This window comes from Lasioglossum baleicum, chromosome 1 (assembly GCF_051020765.1).
Source record: "Lasioglossum baleicum chromosome 1, iyLasBale1, whole genome shotgun sequence".
Taxonomy (NCBI): Eukaryota; Metazoa; Arthropoda; class Insecta; order Hymenoptera; family Halictidae; genus Lasioglossum; species Lasioglossum baleicum.
This window is the reverse complement of record NC_134929.1, coordinates 5,812,697-5,823,638: the sequence shown is the minus strand read 5'-3', so window position 1 is coordinate 5,823,638 and position 10,942 is coordinate 5,812,697.

Sequence of the window (10,942 nt, the reverse complement as noted above, 5' to 3'; positions counted from 1 at the left end):
TCCAGAGGATCGATTTCAACTTGCTATCCATATATTGTGAATGCTGCAAATTATATAAGCACTCGCGACTCCGCACTGCTTCAATTAGCTTCTCGTCTTCCATGATTTTCAAAGTGCACTGGCCGGCAGTCAAACTAGCAATATTCCCACGACGAACTTTCGTCAAAAAGGTAACCTCGCAAATTAGCCCCTGCGTGGGGGTAAAAATGGCGTCAAAAACACGTGTTTTCAACTGAAACAACTCGAAGCACGGCAAATGTGCAGCCGTCATAATGCAATAAAAAAAGTTTGACAATTTACTGTGCAGGTATATAGAAACAGCGAACATTCATAGCAGGGACGACTGAACGTGCTGGTTTTTAGATTGCTCGGACATAGCATTTTTATATCTCGCCGAAGAAGTCGGGGCCTTCACAAATTACTTTACAGTAAACACGTGTTGTCCGAAAGTGCCGGTTTTCTGCTCAATAGATTAATGACCTGTGTCATAAACCTCTCCATAGAGAACAGCCCTGAGAACGGCACCCAAACAAATCGCGCCTATTGCAAGGTCTGCCTATCCCCACAACAGTCTCAATGTTTTGACTTTGACGTCGCACGCTACATTGTTTTGCTGTTTAAAAATTGTTTATTTCAGGCATAAGAATGTTTAACAATGGTTGAATACTAAAAGAAATAAACGAAAAGTATCTTACTCTGCTAAATAAATTTCTAATTATTACTAATGTAAAGGCACATTAGAGGTCTACTTGTGACGGTTTTGTACGTCGAGGAGCAGTTTATCTGTACTCCTCGTAGTAATTACTGCGTATCACAGTAATACATTATTCGGTTCACAGCCGTATTAATTTATCTTGCACTTGTATTGCTCCCGAAAAACGCCTTATAAAACTAGGAGCTTACTTTTAAATGATAGTACAGGGTGATTGGTATTTGCGGTGAGGTGATGTATATTTACAAGTGAGATATGGGTGAGATAATGATATGTGTGATGCTATTTACAGGTGAGATAGTGATGCAATGAGCCTATTTACAGAGCGAGGAGAAAAAGAAGAAAAAGAACAAGAATATAGAATAAGGGGTGCAGATGTCTGCTTGTTTTTGGTTACACTACTCTAATGAGATCATATAATATAATATATCCTAACTGTGTTAGTTAATGATACTTTTCCTATGTTCGGGAGTAAGCTGATTGGGCGGTAACTGTTTGGGTTTGTAGGATCTTTGCCTTTTTTAGCTATAGAAATTACTTTGGCGGCCTTCCATTCTTCCGGGAATACGCCGTATACATATAGTCGCACGTTACATAGTATGTGTGGCCGCTGTAGCCAATATTTCGACAACAGCCGAAAATGCGTGTGAAACGAGACCTGCCTCCTCCACTCTGATCCAATCGGCCGCGCGCACTCGTACCTACTTAGACCCGTCACCGTGTCCTGCCTGGAAACCTTCTTCTCAGGCTCGCATCAATGCAATGTCGCCAGTTCGGACCCATGCGAGATGGCGTCTTGCCACCCCCTATAATCGCGTAGTAGTGGGCGGTAACGATTTAATATCGTAGGTCTTAGCCCATTGCTGTTCCGCTGTCGCTCGTACGGGCCAGTGTATTGGACCACTCGAAACATAAACAAATCGGCGGGCAATACACCACGCCTTTTCGGGCAACGTGGAAATCTATGTATTGTTATGGTTTCTGAGTTGATACGTTATAATGTAGTATGAGGAAGTCCCTTCCAACACGTGTTTTTCCTCGTGTTTTCGTCGGACGGTGGTCATGAAGTAATTCATGCTCGTCAAAAAACAAATTTTTACAATAGCCTCATTTTTAAAGTAGACCAGTATTTACCCGTCCTTATTACCAGTAATAAAATTTATGGGGGCTTAAGGCTGAAGCTAACTGACGAACGGTGCCTTCTACCTACGAGCCACTGATTTTGAACAATGTAGGAGACAAATAACTTTTAGGTCTTTTTACGGATAGGAGGAATTCTGTGATGTCGAATGTTTCCAATATAAACTCCCAAAAACTCATTGTCGTCGATTTGTAAAATCAACAATTCATCAAAAAATCATTTCGCGTCCGGCGATTTCGGCAATTGTAAGTGCACGAAAAAAAAACAAAGTTAGTATGGACGGTATCAACCTGTGTACTGCACATTCGGAGTGTACGACACTCCAACAACAATTTAGGTAAAATAAACGACATCTCACGTCTCCTTCCACGCGTTCTGTTTTTTCGCCACGTAAAAGTTGCAATTTTTGTGACAAACGCTATCCCAAAGAATATTCACCAATTTCATGGACCCGAAATAACAAACAATTCAAACCTAACAGCTGTTTGTAGTTACTGGAGTGTTTCACATCTCGTGTGTGCCGCACGGTGGGCAATGTGGACGAAATCTGTGTCAAAATCCAAAAACTTTCGATAGAGATGAGATAGAGCGATCAATTATTTTCTTTGTCTACGACCCCAGAATTTTGCAAAAAAATCGAATTTTTTGCGAACTTAACTAATGAAATTGTCTTTTTTATTATTAATTTCTTATTATTAATTCCTGGAGTAATTCAATTGTAATTCTGCACAACTCTGATTCACGATCAAGCATATTGCGCAATAATTATTGTGCAGCATGATGTTTACGCAAATCTACATTGTGCAATAGGCAGTGGCAATTTTGTGGCAAATTCAGTGGCCCCTTTTACCTAAGAGTCGTCTGCGCGTACTAGGCCACGGCCCGGCCGGCCACGGCCATCGTGAAATACACAGTGCAATAGGCCCTTTTACCTAAAAGAGTTGGGGAGCCCACGGAGACCTTTTTTTTCTGCCGCGCACAGCAGGTAGCCCTGCTCCCTGCTGTGGAGCCGTCGGCCCGCTAGAGATTTATTACCGCATGGACGTCCATCGGCGGCTTTGGCCGTCCATCGGCGGCTTTGGCCTTCCCGCGGCCTTCCCGCGACCATCTAGTATGCGCTCACCTTTAATCGGCTAGGTCCTTTATGGTGCCTCGACAGTGGGTGCTCTTCCCATATGATTCCCATAAAGGAAAATCTAGAGAATTACTCGAGAGTACAAAAACCACTCAACTTAGCGAATAACGACACCACAATGATATCCGGAGTAGGGGAGGCAAAACTAACGATCAATAATGGAATTGACGATCGTAAACTAAGATTAAGTAAAGTATATCACGTCAAAGATCTACGAACAAACTTGATGTCCGTATCGAAAATAACGGATAAAGGCTATGACGTCACATTCAAGAGGGACTGTGCTGTGGTAAAAGATCGATCTGGGAATACTCTAATAACCGCTGATCGAAAAGGAGATCTATACTATGTAGAGAAGAAAAACAGTAAATGTTATGTGGCTGATGCGACTTCGAAGAGGGAACCAGAAAACTTATTTGATATTTGGCATGGAAGACTCGGTCATTTAAACGTTCACGACATGAAGATGATGCTACGTGAAGAGAAAGTCTACGGATTGAACTTTAATCCAGAAGAGGATATAAGGAACTGTGAAATATGTGCCCAAGAAAAACTAACACGGATACCCTTCCGACCGGTACAAAATGATCGTACCAACGAGATTCTAGAAATCGTACATGCTGATGTATGCGGACCCATGAGGATTCCATCTCATTCGGGAGCCCGCTACTTTATTGTCTTTGTAGATGACAAGTCTAGATGGTGTAGTCTAGAATTCATTAAACAAAAATCAGAAGTATTAGAATGCTTCAAGAAATACAAAACCAGAATTGAAACTGAACCGGGAAAGAAACTGAAGTTCTTCCAGACAGATAACGGTAAGGAATTCTGCAATAATGAATTCAATGATTATCTGAATCAACACGGTATTCAACGACGATTATCCGCTCCGTACACGCCGCAGCAAAATGGCGTAGCGGAGCGAATGAATCGGACTTTAGTAGAAATGGGCCGCTGCCTTTTGAAACAAGCTAAAATGCCACCAATATTTTGGGCAGAAGCCATTAATACAGCGTGCTATATACGGAACAGGTGTATCAGCAAGGCCCTGAAAGGGGATACGCCACATATGATCTGGAAGCAGAAGAAACCTACTTTGACATATTTTAAAACTTTTGGATGCAAAGCATTCGTACTCGATAAAACGGTGAAAGGAAAATTTACGTCACGAGGGAAACCATGTGTTCTTGTCGGCTATTCACAAATTTCAAAAGCGTACAGACTCTGGGATCCAGAAACAAAGAAATTAAGTCAGCCGAGACGTAAAATTTATGGACTCGATGTACTACGACGAAAACCTTAAAAATTTCGAATCCGAAGAGGAAGTCTGGCCTGAAGAGACCACTGACGAACATCGAGATCAATCAAATTTAGAGATCATCACTGATATTACTACGGAAAACGTACCTACACCTAACGACAGTACAGAAGAAGCTGAAAGTAATCGCCGCGGCAGAGGCAGACCGAAGATACTACGGACGGGATCCAGGGGGAGACCCAGGAAAATTTACAATACGGTGCCAACTAGTCCCAGGATAGATGAATTATCATCCGAGGACATGTCCGAACTGGAAGATGATGTCTTCGTTAACTATTTGGCTCTGCCAGAATTAGAAACGTGGGAAAGTGCAATGGATTCACCCGACGCGACTTCGTGGATGGGAGCTCTAGAGGATGAATTTTTGTCATTGATTCATAACGAGACTTGGGATATAGTCGACCGCCCACAAAAACGAAAAATTATCAAAAATCGTTTGGTACTCACTACAAAAGACAATGGAGTAAACGAAAAGAAAAAGGTCCGCCTAGTCGCCAAAGGCTGCACGCAGTTGCCCGGAGTGGACTATAAGGAAACTTACTCACCAGTAGTAAGAATGAAATCAATTCGCCTACTGGCGGCGTTAGCAGCGGAAAAAGAACTAACTATCCACCAAATGGATGTGGTTACAGCATATCTGAATGGGGAATTAGAAGAGGAAATATTCATGGAAATCCCTATCCAGTTGGAACAAGTATTAAAGAAAATAATCGATCTTAAACCCATCGGAGTCGCTAATACAACGATTAAAGACCAAAGGATCATCAAGACGGCTGAAAAATGGTTGAAGAAACTGAAGAACAATCCAGATAGCGTATGCTTACTGAGACGTTCACTCTACGGCCTGAAACAATCAGGAGTACAATGGTATAAACGACTTAAATGTGAACTATTAAAACTAGGGTTGAAACCCTCAACCCATGATCCATGTTTCTTTTACAAATATAATGAAACTGATACGTTGTATCTAACAATCTACGTTGGTGATATACTGATCGCTTCAGACCAACCAAATTGGATAGAAGAAGTTAAAAATGGCTTATCAAGAAACTTTCAAATGAAAGATTTAGGCAAAATAAGGAAATGCCTTGGCATTGACTTCTATCAAAATACAAGGGATCACTCTGTTACGCTTTCACAAAGCGGTTATATTGATAAATTACTCGAAAAATTCGGCATGAGTAATTGTAAGACGGCCAACACTCCAATAGAGCCACACACTAATTTAACACGACCAGAGAAGGATGACTCGAAAATTATGGCTGAATTACCTTACCAAAATCTAATCGGTGGATTACTGTATCTAGCCATTTCCACACGCCCTGATATATTATTCTCGGTAAGTTTTCTAAGTCAATTTAATTCAAGTTATGATTACAGCCATTGGAAAGCAGGAAAAAGAATCCTGCGATACCTCAAGGGAACCAAAAATTATAAGTTAACATACAAAAGGGACGGACGAGAACTATATGGGGTAGCAGATGCAGACTGGGCATCTAACCATTTGGACAGGCGATCATTCACAGGATACGCCTTCATACTTTCCTCATGTCCGATAAGCTGGGAAGTTCGAAAACAGAGGACGACTGCTCTGTCTACGACAGAGGCCGAATACATGGCCATATCAGAAGCCGTTAGGGAGATTTTATTTCTGCAGGGTCTCTTAAATTCGATAGGAATACCATGCAGAACGATTACACTCTGGAATGATTCTCAAAGTGCACAGAATCAAATAAAAAATAACCCAAACCATTCAAGGTCCAAACACATGGACGTACGACATTTTTCGTACGTGAAAATCTGGAAAAACGGGTTATGAAGCTGGAATATCTACCATCGGAGGATATGCCAGCTGATGTACTGACGAAGGGACTCACTTATAATCGTCACACAAATTGTCTAAGCCGACTAGGGATGGACATCAGTAATAAAGAGTGAAGATTGTTCGACCGTATTGAAGGGGAGGTGTTGAAAATTGGTCAATACAGGCGAACATTCGATTCAAATTGGTCCGTCGTAACCGACAGCGACGCCACCGCGAATGCGAGTCTACCAAAAGGACGGCCAATGAGAGAGTCCGTTTTCTGTGCCTAAAAACGATGATACATGAAAATGTAATAACGTTCCATAAAGTTTATATTCTATATGTATAATTCAATTTACAATAAAGTAGTATGTTCAAGAGTTCAGATATATCGGAAGAACAATTTAATTAAAAACCCAACAGTTTTAAATAAAATATTTTTAATTATGTTTATAAAATCCATTACTTCAAAAATGATTGATTATTGTGTTTATTTAAAACCTGAACCTGATTTATCAGACACTTCCGATAACCTGAGAAAAAAATGTTTCAAACAAAACTTAATCAACATTCAGCAGTCTACAAATTTCAATCGAAAAAATTAAAATGGAAATTTTTAATGCATAAATAATTAGTCACCTTGAATTTTTAAAAGTCAATATATGTATTTTTGACTTCATAGTATTGTAGCTGATATCAAAACGAATCCAACGACCTAAATTACTATACATACCTTTAAATTTTCAAATAGTGCTAAAATATTAATGAACAGCTATATCGAGCGCGTGGACCAGTGTGCGACGCGACGTGGCGATTTTCAAACTAAAGGTTCACTTTTTAAAATGAATATGTATCTATCAATATGCTTCAACATATTGATCAATGCGTTTGAACTCCTTCTAAACGGTTAATATGCTCTTTCAATGCGCCTCGTCAATATTATTGATGGCCGTATTGACAATGTTATTGAACGTCTAGGGGCCGTTTAATAGTATAAGTACTCCATTGCCTGCAAAGTTAGATTACACTGCCTTAGATTCGAACGAGTATTTTGATACGCCATGCAGAAACCTTATTGGCTGCTTAATGTATGCCATGTTATGCACGCGACCTGATTTATATTTTGCTGTGAATTTGCTTAGCAGATACAGTGTCGCCAGATGAGGAGAGTCACGGTGAAATGATGTACCCCCTCTCTGATGACCAGGGTAATATGTGACACGTTGCGCGTGCGCGATGGGGACGCAACAATGACATGACATTTCGCAGGTTTTAGGTTATTGCCGCGTAAAATTCACCCATTTACTTATTTCACATACTATGTAATTATTGATCCCTTTATGTCTATGTTGTGAGTTGTATTTCTTTAAAATATAACGTTACAAATAAAACATAATTTGTCAATTTATGGTGTAGAAGAAAAATGAGTGAATTTATTATCCCAGTCTCTTTTGTGCAACTATTTCAGAGGAGCGTATGAGAGTTAACAGTGTTAAAATATGTAACAGACCTGCACCGGGCAGGCCTGTTACTAACGGAACCAAATATCAAGGCGCGCCGAGGCAAACCGAACCGGGCCGAACTAGACCGAACAGAACCGCCGCGCACCACCGATGCACGCCCCGCGCCGCGCGACCACCGCGCCACGAAACCGATACCGATGGGGACGAGTCGACCGTTTTGCCCACGCGCGTGAGATCGTTCGGGAACATTCGCGAAGTTCAGTACCGCACCGACACCCGCATCACCGAACGGACGGTTATAAAAGCAGCTACACAACCGCGGGAGCGCCTTCTTGACTGAGACGAGGCTCAGAACGGATCGTTCCCATTGTCATTCCTGTAAGTAGCCTTTCCGGTGACGAACTACGTTCCACCACACGCATACGGCGTACCGCCATCTTGTCCGCGAGTATTCCTGTTCCATGGCGACATTTCACCGGTGACGAACAACGTTCCACCGAAGCAGGGTAAGGCGTACCGCCGCCCTGAAGGGCCAAGGTGCACCACCAGCCTCCGCGTCAAGACGTACCGTCCACGAGAACGACCGACGAGCACGATGAACCATCACTCGTCGCCGTAGAACCGCCTGAGAGGACGTAAACGCACGGTGAACCACCACGTTGAAATCCGACCGACCCGACTCAGGCAGGGAGCCCTCCTCCCTTCCCGACAATGTCCGTTTCCCGTAGCCTAGCCAGAGCACGACGTACCGTCACTCTATTCGCCAAGGTGTACCACCAGCGAGCTTGTTAAGGCGTACCGCCGACAAGAACGAACGGCGAGCACGACGAACCGTCACTCGCCGCCGTAGAACCGCCCGAGAGGATCATGGCGTACGGCGAACCGCCACGTCGCAAATCCGATTAACCTGACTCGGGCAGGGAAGTTCCCTACCGTCCTGATTTTCCCGTTTACCTGTCTAGAAAATATATTCGCGTCGCGTCCGAGAAAGTAACGCGTTCCGTACCTGAAAACCGCGACGTGCGCGTCCGAGAAAATACGCGTAATCGTAGCCGAAGGTCGCGGTCACCGAGTAAACATTCGCGCGAAGCCGCGATCGCGAACGCGCCGGTAGCGAGCATTGTCAGTGAAATTGCCTGTGTCGTTATTTCGAAACCCGCGTATCACGTCCAGTTCCCCATCGACATTCTCCTCTCGTTTAACATCGAACTCTGGATCGGCGAGCTATAAGGACGAAGAGGAAGTCTCCGAACGTGACGACGAAACCAGGGTGTTACATGGCGCCCGAACAGGGACTTGGCGTGTGTAAATCGGACATAGTGAGAATAACGAACACGTGGCAAACGGGACAAAGTGAGGTTAACCGGCCGCTGCCCGGTAACAGTGAAAAGTGAAAAGTGCGACATCTAGTGACACCAGATCGAGAACGGACCGCGGAACGGCCGCCAGAGAGTACCGCGCGCGACATCTCCCGGGAAAGTGAGACACTACGCGATGTCGACGTGCCGAGTCGAAAAATACGGCGGGCATGCGGAAATTTTCGTTACGGCCGACTAAACGACGGGTCACCGCCGAGCTACAGATGCGAAATTTACCGATCCCGGACAGGCAGAGTGGCCTTCAACGAAGCTGGGACGAGATCATACGTGCACAGACTGAACAATTGTTCGATATGGCGACCGAGAAGAACGATCCCACGCCGGGCACGTCGCGGAAGGACAGAGCCCACGATGTGGACACGGCCGAGGAGGAAAGTTTCGGGGCGATCCAGATGCGTAAATCTGGATGCACGACCGACGGAAAGGATCCGTACGCGTTCCTGGAACGCGTGAGCGAACTACGAAGGACGTTTCGCCTATCGGACCGGGACTTGCTGCTGGGCATACCCGAACTCTTGAGAGGAGACGCCCAAGACTGGTACCGGAACAACGAGGACCAGATCGCGTCATGGGCAGTGTTCAGTGAAAAATTTCTGGCCTTTTTCACGCCGCTGCAGACCCGATTGCAAAAGGAACGCGAGGCACGGGCCCGAACACAACGCCCCGGGGAGCCGTTCCATCTGTTCCTGAATGCACTGTTAACGAAACTGCGGCGAGCCCAGATTCCGAAAGACGAACACCTGGAAACAGCATACGAAAATATGCTGCCGGATTACGCAATGCTGATCAGCAGCGATAGTCTCACCGACCTAGACGATTTATTACGACAGGTGCAACGGATCGAGATGGCGATCGAACGAAAAACTAAGATGGAGCGTACCGGGACCAACCCCGTAGCCACCGCGACACTCGGGCCAGCCGGAGCAACACCAGAGACCCCAGGCACACGGAATACGAATCGGCCGACCGCGACCATGAACCCAAGGCCCCTGATGCACCAGACCCCGACAAACTCGGAGAACTCCGGCGATTACAGCCCGGTCACGCACTGCTGGCGCTGTAAACAGCGTGGACACGTACGATTCGAGTGCCGGAACAAGTACCAGAAATTCTGCTCGCGCTGCGGACGCGACGGCGTGCTCACCCGCGAGTGTCACCCGCCGGGAAACGGAATGCGGGGCCCACAACCGATGGGCGAATACCGGCCCCCGCAATAAAATACACGCCGCGCCCACTACTACCAATACTGATCTGCGGTCGGGAGATCGACGCTCTGCTCGACACCGGGTCCCAGATTTCTTGCATCAACGCCGAGGTGTTAGGTTGGGCCATGCAACAAGGCCGTCGACCCACGACACCGGCCAACGACATCAGCTTGGCAGACGGGTCCGAAATGCAACCCACAGGTGTTGTTCAACTGCCGTTCTGTACCAAAGGATACGAGTGGTTACAAGACTTTACAGTGCTGCCGAACATGGGCCCTCCGGTGTTATTGGGCATCCAGGCAATCGCAGCACTCCAGCTGGAACTGAAGCCACCGACAAACGTTGCCTCGTGGCCCGCCGACTGCAGAGCCGAACCCTGCCAGGAAATGGGCCTCCGTGTTCCCAGGGAAGCGGACAGAAGCGAGTTCGAAAGGTTCCTGGGCACCGAAATGAAACTGTTCAACGATGTCCCGGGCCGCACCACCATGACCGAACACCGGATTAAACTGCTAGACGAGACACCGCTCAAACAGCGGTATCAACCCCGGAACCCGGCGATGCAAGCGGTCATTAACGAGGAGGTCGAGAAGATGCTAGCGGAGGGGGTCATCGAACCCTCCAGTAGTCCCTGGAGCTCACCGGTAGTCGTAGTAAAGAAGAAGGACGGAAAACCACGGTTCTGTGTGGATTTCCGCCGCCTCAACGGGAGAACCGAAAAGGACGCCTACCCGCTACCGCACATACAGGCCACCCTCGATAAACTCCGAGGAGCAAAGTTCCTGACC